Here is a 15,093-nt window from a genome sequence, read left to right on the forward strand (position 1 = left end):
TCAAACCTGCTCTTAGAGAAGGGGTCTCATTCCTTTGAAAAAATGTCTAATGAGGTTAAGTCAGTGTCATTTCTACCCCAAATGTCTGCATTCTAATCTTTATTCTTGATTCTAGAAATAAAGGCTTTGCTCTAGTTTGGGGGCATTTCTCAAGCACTAGTAGCAGGTGTGTAGAAGTGGTGCTGGGAGATGGCAGGACCCTTCCGTGTGCCCCAGAAATGACAATCGTTGCCGCTCTTGGATGCGGGGCTACAAATAACAGAATCTACTCCAGCTAGTTTAAACAGAAAGCGGTTTATTAAAGAATGCCGTGTACCTTACAAAATCTCTGGGAGGGCCAGATAATCAGATCAGATATTACACAACTGGGAACTACGCATCCACAAATGACGCAGGTAGGAGCCACACCATAGATCTGTCCTAGCAAAAATACCACTGCGGCCGCCACCCTCCATCTGGCACGAGTCATATTTGAGACGGGTTCCAGAAGCTCCACCGTAGCTGTCCCAGAACCAGATACTGCCACCCCCACACCTGCTCCCAAATTTATCTGCCTGCACTCAGCCACTGCTCATGCAACTCTCTTCTGCCTCCAGGTTTTGTGTGGATCGGGCTTGCCTGTAACTGAGCTGCAAGGCAGTCTGGGAAATGTAGTGTTTTTGATTCTACTTTGGGAAGGCGCATTAAGGTTTTCCAGAGAAACAATCAGTAGGATGAAGATTGTCTGTCTGTCTTTCTTTCTATATCTATCTATCATCTATCTATCTATCTATTTATCTATCTATCTATCTATCTATCTATCATCTATCTATCTATCTATCTATCTATCTATCTATCTGTCATCTATCATCTCTATCATCTATCTTTCTATCTCTCTCTCTCACTCACTCTTTCTCTATCTATCTATCTATCATCCATCCATCCATCCATCCATCTGTCCATCCATCTGTCCATCCATCCGTCTGTCAACACACAGTCGACCCTTGAACAAAAGCAGTTATTAGAAGCACCAACCTCTTGCACAGTCAAAAATCCATTTATAACTACAAGCATCTCTCCATGTACACGAATTCTCACCTCAGAGTTGACCTTTGAACAATATGGGTTTGAACTGCATGGGTCAGTTGAAAAAAATTCATGTATAAGTGAACCTCTGAAGTTCAAATCCAAGTTGTTCAAGGGTCAATTACACACACACACACACACACACACACACACACATGGGGGGAAGAGAGAGAGAGAGAGAGAGAGAGAGAGAGATTGAAAGATGTATGATAGTATGAGGACTTGGCTTGTGTAATTACAGCAACTGAGAAGTCCCAGGATCTGTTGTCCGCAAGCTGGAGAGCCCAGAGAGCCAGTGGTATAGTTTGGTCTAAGGCCTGAGACCTGGAGGGCTGGTGGTATAAGTTACAATCTGAAGGAGAAGAAGACTGATGTCCCAGATCAGGCAGATAGGCAGAAAGAGTGAATTCTCCCTTCCTTGACCTTTTTGTTTATCTGGGCCCCCAGTGGACTGAATGAGGCCCACCAGTACTGGGGAGAGCCATCTGCTTTACTCAGTCTACTGATTCAAGTGCTAATCTCTTCTGGAAACACCTTCACAGACACGACAAGAAATAACATTTAACCAGATATCTCGGAATCCCATGAATCAGTCTCCTTAATGCATGGAACTAAATTAACCATCACAGATGAGACTCATAATGCCGGACATAACAAAATGTAGAAAGCGCATTCCCTCGTTTATAGAGATCACACCTTTAAGTTTTAGGGATTCTGGTCTGAATATGAGTTTTCCTCATGATTCTCCCTTTATCATTCCTTCCTCTTCTCTGCTTTTTCCCCTCCTCTGCTTTTTCCCCTCTTTTTCTGCTCCCCACCCTTTCTCCTTCTCCTCCAACTTCTTTCTCCTCTTCTCTTTTCCTACTATGTAATCATAAATATAGAGGAGATCTTGTGTTTCTAGGAGAAGTGTGCTCTGAATTATTGCTAACGGTAATGACAATATGAATTACATTAATGTGAAATCTACAGAGTCCTAGTTTAACAATTTCTTTTCTTTCGAATAAAACTCCAGGAAAAGCAGAACACAAAGCTGACTGAACCATCACAATGAATTCCTATTTTTTTCTCCATCCCAGATGTCCTAGGTATGTTTGTTAGAAGAAATAAATAATATGTGCTACATTAGCCATGTTTGAATGCCTGCTCTTCATTCACCAATATGTGCCCTTGGGTAGTTGATTAACTTCTGTCTGTCTCAATTTTCCTATTTCTACAGTGTCAATGATAACAAATGTTATCTTATAGGATTATAGTGAGTATTAAATAATTATATGTGAAGCTCTTAGAACAGAGTTTGGAACATGTGAGAAATCAAATACTTTTATTATTTATAAAGTATATTTTCTACAATAATCTCCCATGGAAAAATCTTTATGGATTTTCTCTTTTCAATAAAATTATTCCAAATTCTTAATTCTCCTCCTTGATAATGCCATTATAATTTCCCATTCTGATATCTATTTTCTAGGCATGCGTTATATTCATGACTGAATTCTGTGTTGCAGAATCAGGAGCAACTTGGCAGTGCGGTATGTATTTTATTCATCTTTATATTGCTATTATTGCAGCCTTGGCATGTTGTGTATGCTTATTAAATGTTTGGAATATGTGAATATGAGTGTCATTTGCTCTCATAACTCCACCTATTTACTGTGTTTTTATTGAGCAGTGGGCCTTGTAACTTTTTCTGCCTGTTGAAATCACCCCTTTCCTTTTCATCTTTTCCATGAAAACTTTTTTTTTTTTAATCTCCTCAGTGAAATTCCATACAACATTCTGGAGATCTTTTTTTTTATGGCCCTATTAACAGTTATATGCATTCTTGACCATTTAATTCCTATTTCTTCAGAAATAGGTTATGTTTCATTAGAAGTCATTTTCAACCCTTTGATTCCAAGAGTTCGTGATTATCTATGTCTCCTATAATAGTTTATCCATTATAATTTTTCATAAATGTTTTCCCTCTCTAAAGGAAAATAAATAATGTTTTCCCTTGTTTGTTTATTATTTTTTGTGCCTTGCATATAATATTCACTACAGAATCCTTATATAGTTTTTCATTATTTGCCTTATTCTATCTTTGCCATTTGAATCTTGAGGAATAGCAATTGAGTTATTTATATTTGGATTCTGTTCCTTGTTCTAGATCTAGGTAATTTTTCTAAATCACTTGGATGAATTAATTTATTAACTAGAAATTGATCAATATATTTTTGGATGAAGTGATTCATGAAATGGTACAAAGTTTTAGTTGAATAATCTTGAGAAAATACCTCTTTAGATTTAAGAATAGTATTGAGGATATTGAGAAAAAGAATATCTCTGGACATGAAGAAATTTAACTTACTCTTTCTATGCTATTTGAAAATGTTTTCCTAGACTATGATCTCTTTGAAGGTTTGATTGTGTTGGCACCCTTTATAACTTTTATTATGATGGCAATTTTCTATATACACATATGGATATAGAAAATTACACTTTATAAAAATCATATATATGTAATTATCTGGTTATGTATCAATATATATAAAAAAGAAAAGTCATTTCTAAGCTACATATACATATATAATTTTAGCTTGATGCTATTTAGGGTGACTTCAAACAATTTTTTTTCATCTAGGAGGCATTCAAATTTTTTCCCCTGTACACATAACTTTGTGTATTATAGAGTCATCTGAAAAAGTACAGGTGCTGTTTATACTGCTGTCACTCTACAGAGAAATAAAAAAGAGACCAATACACATGTGATCAAATGAACAAGTCAAGTTATCTTTGAAATTTTTTACAGCACAAACTAAGGAAGAAGCAATAAGAACTTACATCCCTTTATTTTTCTATCTTTTTTCTATATATTTGTTCAAACTAAAATGGTGAGAGAAGATCACAAATATATCAATATTCAGTTTTTCACAATCTGTAAAAACAAAACAAAACACCACAAGCCATTAATTAAGCATACATAAGCACTTCCTTCAGTTGTTTTAAAATAGCCAAATGCTGAGTGGGACATAAAAGCTGGGACCTTGGAGTTAATGGATCTGAGTTTGAAGATTGATCTGTTGTTTATACTTGTAATCTTTAGAATGTCACATAAATTTTCATAACCTCAGTTTCTTCATCTTTAAAAAGAAGACAATGATATCTGCTTTATAAGGTTATTATGAGTATTAAATGAGATTCAGAATAAGGGATATTTATTTAGTACAATAACAGCCTCAGAACCATTCTAAGTGTCCTGCAATTGATATCTATTATTATGATTTTTAGGTTATATAATTGGGATAACTCTTCTCCTTTATTTATAATTAGGAGTGTCAGAAATAGAAGCAATACACAATATTCTCCTATTCAATATTCTTTCTCAGGATCATGTTATATAATATGTGTTTCAGTCAATGTTTAAAGCAACAGAACTCTTCAATGGATTGCAATTTAGTTTCTATTTCTATTCTCATGGCTAATTGTAATATTTGCTAAAATAGTTTATCCTTTTCTGCCTTATTAAAGGTGGTAGGTTTTGACAGAGTGATGGGAACGTTCCTGTACATCAAATGCACACTTTGCAGGATTAAACAAACTTTGAACCATAAAAAAGACATACTGGGAACAGAAGGTCAAAATATATGTCCATTTGCTGAACGTTTAATTGTTTCTTTCTTTCATAAGAATCTATAAGTATTGGCTTTAGAGTCATAACCTATCTAGTCAAGGAGACCAAATTTAGTTCTTGAAATAAAAGAAGAATAAGAGCTTCTCATCCATATGTCAAAGTTAGAAATTACTTGTTTATCTTTCTCTCTGATGTGACAAAACTCCCCAACAATCTGGTCTTACAGTATTTAGACTCGTCTCAAAGTCACTCGCTTAAAAAATATTCGTCTTCTTGTGGTTCGGTGCATATGTAATCTTAGGCAGTTGTAGAATTTACTGAAGCTGTTATTGCTGGTTAGCAGCAGTAGAGCCAGCCACGGGGGCAGCGGCAGTGCTAGCTGCTGTGGAAGTGGTGTTGCTGTCAGGTTGGAGGGCTAGGAGCCACGGTACCTACCGTATGCAACACCTGTAATTTTGCTGGCAGAGATAGTGAAAATGGCCATGATGGCAGCAGCAGCAGTGGTGGTGTGAATTACAGTTGGAGGAGCACTAGAAATGGCTAGTGGTGCTTGAGAACTGAGGTTTACTATATCCACAGGTAGCGATGTAGGTTTGGGTGATGAGCTAGGTAGGCAGTGGCAGTAGTGGGTACGGTATGGTGGGTGTGGTGGCTCTGTGGGATTCAGGATGGTGGCTATGGTGACAATGTAGACTTCCAGGAGCTTGTCCAAATTTTGCAAAATGTTTTCCTGGTTGCTCAGAATGTATTTGTTTAAATAGTTTAAAATGCTCTTTGGATTTTTTTGCTAGACTGAAGATAGAGCATACAAAACACAATAGTTTTTATACACATGAGTTGCATAAACAAGCCTGAAATCAGGTTTTAAACATATATCTATATTATCATTAAATTTGCGTAAACGTTCTAGCTTCATTCCGTAAGTAATTTGATGGAGGTATACAACAAGTAGAGAGTTTTAAATTATGACATTTGATGAAATGAAGTAAACTGTATCTCTGCAATTTTCAAAGCCTAAGCATTTAATTACAGGTTTTTCTCAATGTGTTCCATAATAGGAATCATATTGAAAAGATTTTGATGGTCAAATAAGTATGGGAAATATTTTGGCAAAGTAAACATTAGTTTATTCTAACACTTATTAAAGTTGTTAACTTAATATGCCAATGAATATTTTAGCATATCCAAAGGATATGAAATATTCCCCAACTTATTTTGCCATGGAAATGTGCATGTGTATGTATGTGTGTGTGTGTATGTGTATATGTGTTTGTATAAGTATGTGTGTGTGTGCATGTTCATGTGTAACATTTCTGTATACCAGAGTTTTAGTGTTTCTCTGAGAACTTTTTGGGACATGTTGTTCTAATTTCCTTTCTGGAAGAGAGCATAATGCATTTTACTACTCTCAATAAAGAGAATATAAGGAGCCTGTAGAAGCTTTACACTGTTCTTTTTATAGACCCCAAATACAAGATTAATAGAGTGTTCCATAAAACCTGTGGCTGACTTATTTGCACAGAATCACAGATTCTAAAACCTAGAAGACTCTAGATCAGTCAATGCATATCCACCCAGCAATGCCATGGGCAATTTTAATTGGCTTTAGTTATATGAACTTTTAACATGACATTCCCTTAAAATTTCCATTTAGGCTCTTGTCTCTCATTTTATCTTCACTGGCAAAAATTAATCCTGGGATTCTAAATGTGACACCCTTCCTGCCTCTTCAAGAAACATTAGCTTTCAAAACGAATACATTCTAAGAAGTAGTTAGAGAACTGACTTTAAGATGAAGCAGAAATAAGGTGCCCAAAGTGCTATAAACTTTGAAAGTAGGTTTGGAATTATTTTGGGGGGTGAGCATAATTTGGGTCGCCAAAACTAGACAATGTCTATTTACAGCATTAGAAGCAGGATAACATTTTCTGTTTGTTTTTAAGCATTCATTTTGAGTACTTGTCTTGGAATGGAGAAAGAGTGCAAGGGGGATGTAATAAGATGATGTGACAAGTATTTTAAGGTGACATGCCCTATTGTGCAGCTCACCTCCATTATGACGTGGAGTGAGGGTTATGGGAATTAGAAATGGCAAAGAATGAAAATAGGGATTTGTAATTTTGAAAAGTCTTTTCAGTTGATTCTCAATTTTCTTTCCTTTTCCATTAAAAACACTAATTTTGAGAAAAGAAACTAGTTTTTACATCTTGTGGGACTATGAGAAATGTTCCTTATTAAAAAGCCATTAACATTCATAAGTATAGACCTTTTACAAACAAACAAATGTAGATAACTTTTGTTGCTGAAGGCTCTGTAAATTTTGCTTTTCATGTGCTAAACTATTGCACTTTCATTGCAGATGAATACGTATCTGAGAGACAGGCAATGGAGGCAAAGTTTGGGTGCACACACAGCTATCCCCACTGGGTAACTCTGGCTCTTTCAACATTTTATTAGGTTGGAAATAAAAACAAATTAAATGCAGATATTGTACATTATCAACTCTTCAGACATAACTGACTTATGAATAAAAATGCAATGAGATTACCAGAAATGTAAATAAAACTTACTTCTTTGCAGACTTTTCACTATGTGCAACAGTCAACTAAAATGAGATGAAGAATACATGTTAAAAAAAATTAGACCCAGAGCATATATAGCATTTTAAGAATATTGATTATATATTATTTCTGAGGATAAAATATAGTTCGATTAGGGTAACTAGAATGGAATACAGTTTTAGAATTTTGAGTATAATCATCAAAAAACTTCTAACAATTTAAAGTATGCACAGTTCATGGGATAGAGATGACCAGTTTTCTGGAGGTCTTTAAGCAGAAGAGTTCCTCTCTCTTCACATTCTCATGAGTGTGTTGCTAACCGGTCTCCAGTTTCCAGGTAGTGGTAGATTTGGCTCCTTTTATCATAATAGCTATCATTCACTCAGGTGCCAAGCCTGGAGACCATTATGGAACTAACATCTTTATGGACTTGGTGTAAGGAAAAACCAGACTGTCTTGTGGGAAAGAAAAATGGGCAATCCAAAGAGTTCTAGAATAAGGTTTTTCACTGAATGAAAAACCACCTTACTACATTTTCTCATGGGACAACAGGGAAAGAGGCAGTTCCCACAGTTAGCAGAGCCCATAAGACATTTTTTTTGTTCATGAAATGATACTGGATTATGTTTGTAGCAATAGCCTTAGACAATGTAATTTAGCCTTTAGATAATGTAATTTAGGTATAGGTATTAGGTAAATAAATCTAAAAATGTTAAAGAATACCAAGCGCATGCACCAGGTTGGAGGTTATATATCATGTCTAGAGTTTCTTAATTTATCTGATTCATGAGAAATTCTTTAAATGGTTGCAAATGTATTTTATATTGTTCTTTATAATCAATTTTCTTCTCTACATATCTTTGTTTTGGGAAGGCCTACCAAAGACTAAATGCTATCTAGAAATGCTGTTGCAGAGGTAGAATTAGGGCAATTTAAGATCATGTCCATATTGACTTTAACTGTTTGCTTTGTGGTAAATATTGTGTATTGGGAATTCTAGAGACTACCAATATGTGAAAAAATAAATAAACTAATTGATTATAACTAAAGTCAATAAATGATCACAGAGAAAATTAAATTAAGGTCTTAAGCAAAAATAAAATTAAAACTATCTGTGTGCAGCATAAAGCCTATGTTGAAATAAAACAATATCCTGGATGTACACTTTATGATGAAAAACTAAAGAAAATAAATATATGTAAGATACACAATATTTACCACGAAGCAAACGGTTAAAGTCAAAATGATAGCAATCAAAATCAGAGCCTTCATCTTATCTTAGGGTCTTCTAGAAGTAGGCAGCAAGAGATGCTTCACTGGAGGTAAAAAAATAATACAAATATCTTTTTTTTTTTGCTAAATATTAACCAAAGGAAAAATTTTTGTGCATGTTATAGCACATCTATGGCATAGAGTAGTTCTCCCTTATTCGTGGGGAATATGTTCCAGACCCCTAGTGGATGCCTGAAACCATGGATAGCACCAACCCCTATACATACTATGTTTTCCCTATACACGCATACGTATGGTAAAGTTTAACCTATAAATTCAGCACAGTAAGATATTAACAGTAACATTATAAAACAGAATAATTATAACAATATACTTGATAAAAATTATGTTAACGGCTTTTTGGTTATAAGTAAAATGAAGATTACCTGAGCACAAGATCTGTAATACTGTGACAATCAGTCTGATAACTGAGAAGGCTACTAAGTGACTGACTGGCAGACAGCCTACACAGTGTGGATACAATGGACAAAGGAATGATTCATGTCCTAGGTGGCATGGCCTGAGTTTTCATTACACTACTCAGAAGGGCACACAATTTAAAACTTATAATTGTTTATTTCTGGAATTTTTTGTTTAATATTTTGAACCATAGTTGGTTTCATGTAATTGAAACTGTAGAAAGTGAAACAGCAGATAAGGGAGGCTACCATATATTGTATCCATGGCATAGTAAGAAATTATCATCAGGTTTATTTTAAAAATATCAAGTCCAACAGATATATATATATATATGAAGATTAAAAATAATGTGTTTTGGTAACTACAAAGAGTAGATAAAAATGTAGACAAAAGCTAGTCCTTGTTCCCTTGTCAAGAAAACATATAGAACTTCTTTTTGAGCTACTATTTTATAGTTACTAAAGATATTTAAGAAGGTAAAACCAAAGTATAACCAAGAGTGTGGTGAAGCTAATATCCCTGAACACAGCCATTTGTTCTCTTAATTGAGATTATTTTTTGAAAAGCACTATGGCAATATGCAAAAGAAACATGAAAATGTTCACACTTTTAACTAAAGAGTCTTAGTATTAGGAATTATCCTTGATAACTTGACAAATAGGAAAAAATTTTAAAATATTTATTCCAATCTTACTTATAATTAAAAAATATGGATGCTGATAATCATGAAGACTTTGTAGAAATTTGAAAAATGTTTGTTATAATGATAAGTAAAAAGTCTAATACCACACTATGTAAATTATCCAAATAGGTAAGGACAAAAAAAGGTAAGTGAAAATTAAATTTGTGGCATGATGGTTTAATTTATATGTGAAGTTTAAGTTATTTAAAAATTTATGGTGTTTTGTTGATTTTATATGTTAAATACATAAAAGAAAATCAAGAAATTGCCATTAAAATGGACTTCCGGCTCTGATTTTGACCTTACATACTTGAGACATTAGACAGAAAAATTTAAATGTTAACATATAGCTTAAAAATGTGTATAGTTAGAAATGTGAAATTTTTTATTAAAATTTCCACGCGTATTATTTTTATTATCTCTCAGTAACTTTTAGAAATTTGACATTTCTGAATTTTAAATTTTCTTTTGATGTGATTACAATTGCTAGATTCTCTCACCTAAAGAAAATGGAAAAAAAAAAAAACCACACACACGCAACAGCAACCAAACTTAAATCTCTTCAATTGCAGTTATTATACAATTATCCTTTCTTCATAGTTTTGCATTCATGTGTATCATACTTCAGTAATTAATTATTGTTTTGGTCATTATTTACTTAACTAATTTTTCTGCCAAAGAAAAGTAGCAGAATTAATAGCTAATTATTTATGCTTATAAGATCTCAGCTTCAAATGTAACTGCTTTTCTAATCTTAAAGTTATAACATTTAAAACATGATAGCCATGACATAAGGGAGAATTATTATGTTTTAACAATGACTTTACTCAGTATGACATCTTGTAATTTTAAAAGGAAAAAGTACTGAGTTGAGCTTCATTCAGTTGTCAAACTGTGGTCACATTATTTAACCTATCTGAGACTCATTTTTCCAATTTTAAAACCAAGTGATTAATTTATTTGATGAAATGTTCACATCACAATAATCTAAGAATAAGAATAGGAAACAAAATATTAAATGTATCTCCATCGTTTGAAACAGTCACAATCTCAAGCAAAATATAAAACACATTTAGATATTTATATGCCCTTCTCTTTGTAATAAAAGAGGTAAATTAAATGGAAACATTCAATTAATTAAAAAATCAGGCTCAACGATTTCTTGCATAATTTAGTACATTAGATATTTCTGCCACTGAAAACATTTTCATTTTTATAGTTATAAAACTAAAATATTAATTTATATCTAAAAATAGTTCACTTTAAAGATATATGGGATTTTAGAGGACAAGATGTTTTATTACTATTATGTTTACTGAGATTATTAACATTTTACTAATAAAAGTAGAGCTTATATTTGATGAATTTGTTAAAGCATTTTCATTTCTAAAAATTTATGTTATTTCCTTTCAAATATATTATCTATTAAAATTATAGAAAACTGGCTTGATATCTCATAGTAAGTACACTAATTAGAAACTGGATTTAATAAAACTCTAAAGAAAATTAGTTTGTCTTCAAAAAATAATACCATTATAAGGGATCTTTTCTCTGCTTGTCCAGAAATTAAAGCCTTACCTCAGCTTCTGAAGCCTGCAAGCTCAGAGAAAGGGTACAGTGATTCACACCTTTATAAGGATTCTCCGCCCACCCCCCACCCTCCCCACCCCTGTCCTTTATCCTTTCTATTTTGTTCTTATTGTTAAGCAAAATATTATTATTACTATTTTAGCATTTGCTTTTGGGCTAATACAACTATTTCCTGAAGCGAAAAAAAAGTGTGGTATAATCTTCAAAAGTTGACATTTGACCTTTTCATTTTTCTCAGAAACCTCATGGCTAATTATCTGTGTATCCGAAAAAGCAAAGGCTTATTCTTTATAATTTAAAGATAATATTTTGAGTCTATTTCTTTCCTTTACTTTGGCTGTGCTCTTAAATAGCTTGACATTTTACTAACAAAGCAATAATTAATGAAACTTGACTACAAACTCTAGGTCTAATGAACATTTTCACAATTAAGACTGCTATTTATATTTGCTTTGCTACTATGTGTGAATGTTGTGGACTCTCAGCTGACAGAAAGTATTTGAAGATGGTATGTTCTTTTGTATTCATATTTAGCTTTTCAAGGTAAAGTACTTTATTCCAAAATGTTACTTTTTAGGGGTTATAAAATGAGCTCAACTTAAACATTAGTAGTTGGAAGGCAGCTGCAAACATTGCATTCTTTCTTGACTTTTCAGAACATAAATATGAGAAAATGATAACTAATAAACCATTTTGACACCCCCTGATATGACACCACTAGACCCATAAAATTCTTTAAATAAATTGTAACAGAAAGTATGTTGTGTACCCCAGTAATTACCTCGCTCAGGAGAAATGGTCAAGTTATTGAACAATCCGAAATATGAACATTATAGTAGTTTGACATTTGTTTTGAAATCAGTAAGTTTCACTTTTTATGAAAATGCAGTTCATCACCAGAAAGATAGTAAATTATTGTGTGTTTACTTATGGAAGTTCTTCTGGTGGGTAACTGAATTTGTGATGCTTTTCTTTCAAGTTAGCTGTTAACCAGGTGCATCTTGGCATTAATTCACCTGGTGATAAATTGAAGATCAGATGAGGAACTCCAGACTTTTCATCCTAAAGGTGAATTTGAGAGCACTGGGCATAGTGTTTCCTTGGTTACTGGTATTTCAATTTGTTCATATCTTTAAATAATTTTTTTTTTTTTTTTTTTTTTTTTTTTTTTTTTTTTTTTTTTTTTTTTAGGCAAACCATTATTGAAAATCTAAATCAGGATGCAGGCCTACATCTTAGTGCTTTTACATAGAAAGTAATTTTGTACATGAAGAGACTGAGACTTGAGAAAACAAATATCTAGCTCACAGTTTCAAGAGCCAGTATTTTAACCCAGATTTGTTTATCTCTGCGGTTTTTTATTTACATTGCACCAAAATATTTTAAAGTACATTTAACTTCTGTTAAGAGAATTTTTTTTATTAGTTATTATAATGAATAAGCTGTATATAGACTCTGTCTTAGGCATTTTTGTGTCTGTCAACTAGTAGATTTCCTGGCACAAATTTAGGTGATGAATAATGCTTTTCACCAAGTAGATATATATGAGCTTTCTGTCCTTTTCTGACTTTGTTATAAATTATATCTCATTCAAAATTCTATAGAATGAGAGAAAGTGTGAGAATTCCAACTCACAAGATGCTTGCCCTTATTAAAGAGAGGCAGCCAACTTGGCTAGGAATAACTACCGTTGAGACTGATACTAGAGCTTTCAGATTTCTACATAAAATTTTCATGTCAAAGAGTCTATGTACTTGAAGCTGTGCTTATTTTATTACCATTTTGGTTAATAGTGTAAAATGTAATATGCAGGTATTGCAATATATGTATAATTTTTCTTATTTATTTCAGCTATGGCTTCTTATCTCTCTATCCCTTGCTTTCTCTATTATCTCCAATTCAACTTTTACTTTTTCATTAAAATAATCTTTTTAAAACACAGTTAACGAGTTAACACATTAACCCCTCACTTAAAACTTTTGATGACTCTCATTATCTACATCAGCATTTCCCAAACCATGTTACCATATTTTCTTGTGTTCCTGGTGGTGCTCCATAGACATAATCATTAAAAGTTTTCAGGAAATTCACCCAAGCGGTTTACCAATGCATTTTACCCTGAAGCTCTTTTTAACTCTTAAAAAAAACCAAACAAACAAAAAACCAAGAACAAAAAATCAAACCAACTATTAATTTCAGTGAAAGTAGCTCAGGAAATGAATGATTAGTTATGTAAAATTTTAATCCTAAATCGCTACAAAGGGTGTGATGGTTAAATTTATGTGTTAACTTGGCTAGGCTTCATTACATAGTTACAAACACTAGTTTAGATGTTGCTATTAAGGTATTTTATATACATGGTTAATATTTACAATCAGTTAACTTTAAGTAAATCAAATTACCTTCCATAATGTGGATGAGCCTCATCTAATCAGTTGAAAGCCTTAAAAAAAGACATATTTACCTAAAAAGAAGGAATTTTGCCTTGACATTGAAACATACAAACCTTGTTTAAATTTCCAGCCTGCTGGCTTGCCCAGTGGATTTTGGACTCAAGACCACAATATCAACTGTAATCTGAATTTCCAGCCTACCAATCTGTGTTATGAACTTTAAACTTACCAGTCTCCACAATTACGTGAACAAATTTCTTAAAAGAAATCCCTATATATCCATCTATCCATCCATCCAGCCATCCATCCACCCATCCATTCATCCATCCATTCATCCATCCACCTATTTATCATTTATCTATCTACTGATCATTGTCCCTCTCCCTTCCCCACCCCCCCCCACACCAGAGAACACTAACTTATACACATGGTCTGACACAGTTTGATTGTTTTTGCTTTTAGTAAGGTTATGCTATCAGTCAAAATTTGGTATATCTGTAACCGTTCTCTCTCAGATCCAAAGTGCTAACCTTACTTCAGAATTATTGAGAATAACAAGTACTTTTATACTTCTGGATCTTTGCTACCGCCTTTCCCTCAGCTTGAAACCAGTGATCTCCTTCATGTCCTGGTAAACTCTTACTCATCTCTAAGTATCCAGTTTATATCAACCTTTCTCTGAGAGCATTCATAGCCTAATAAATAAAATCATTATTCATTGTTTCATTTAATTTTTTCATTAAACATGCTTATTGAATGTCTGCTGTGTGTAATGCTCTCAGAATTGAGCAGTGGACAAGAAGATATGATATCTTAAGATGGGGTGCCCAATTGTGTTTACTCAGGACACTCTAGTTTATTTCTGTTGTTTCGGAGTCATTATCAATAGTCCTCCTTTCCGTCTCAAAAGTGTTTTTGTTTTAATAATAAATTATGTGATCTTTTTAATTATCCATACATATAATCTACTAGAGAAGATAAATACAAACATGTTATGGATTGAATTATGTCTTTTCCCTAACCCTCAAATATGTTGGAGTCCTAACCTCCAGGACCTGTAAATGTGGCCTTATTCAGATACGGGGTCTTTGCAGATGTACCTAAGTTAAGATGAGGTCTTCCTAGGTTCAGGGGTCTAATCCAATGATTGATGTCTTTATCAGTAGAGAGAAATTTGGACACAGTGATACAAAAAGAGAGTATTATGTGATGAAGGAAACAGAAATTGTAGTGATATGTTTATAAGCCAAGGAATATCATGTATTACCATCAGCCACTAGAAACTAGGAAGCAGTAAAAAACCTTCCCCCTAAATCTTCAGAGAGCACAAGGTCCTTCTGACACCTTGATTTCAGACTTATATCATTCAGAACTATAAGAGAATACATTTATTTTACACCCCCAGTTTGTAGTAATTTGTTACAGCAGTCTTAGAAAATAAATATAACAGGCAATTTGAAAAATTATGGGTGTTACATAAAGCAAGGTATTGTATAC

At 33.3% G+C, this 15,093-nt stretch overlaps 1 pseudogene; it reads right to left on the bottom strand.

Annotated features, from left to right (window-relative positions):
* LOC107499301 overlaps positions 1-6,733 on the bottom strand; it is a 29,475-nt pseudogene extending 22,742 nt beyond the window's left edge.
* Positions 6,734-15,093: the final 8,360 nt, after the last annotated feature.

The sequence above is a fragment of the Rousettus aegyptiacus genome, unplaced genomic scaffold, assembly GCF_014176215.1.
Source record: "Rousettus aegyptiacus isolate mRouAeg1 unplaced genomic scaffold, mRouAeg1.p scaffold_m13_p_10, whole genome shotgun sequence".
In the NCBI taxonomy this organism is placed as follows: Eukaryota; Metazoa; Chordata; class Mammalia; order Chiroptera; family Pteropodidae; genus Rousettus; species Rousettus aegyptiacus.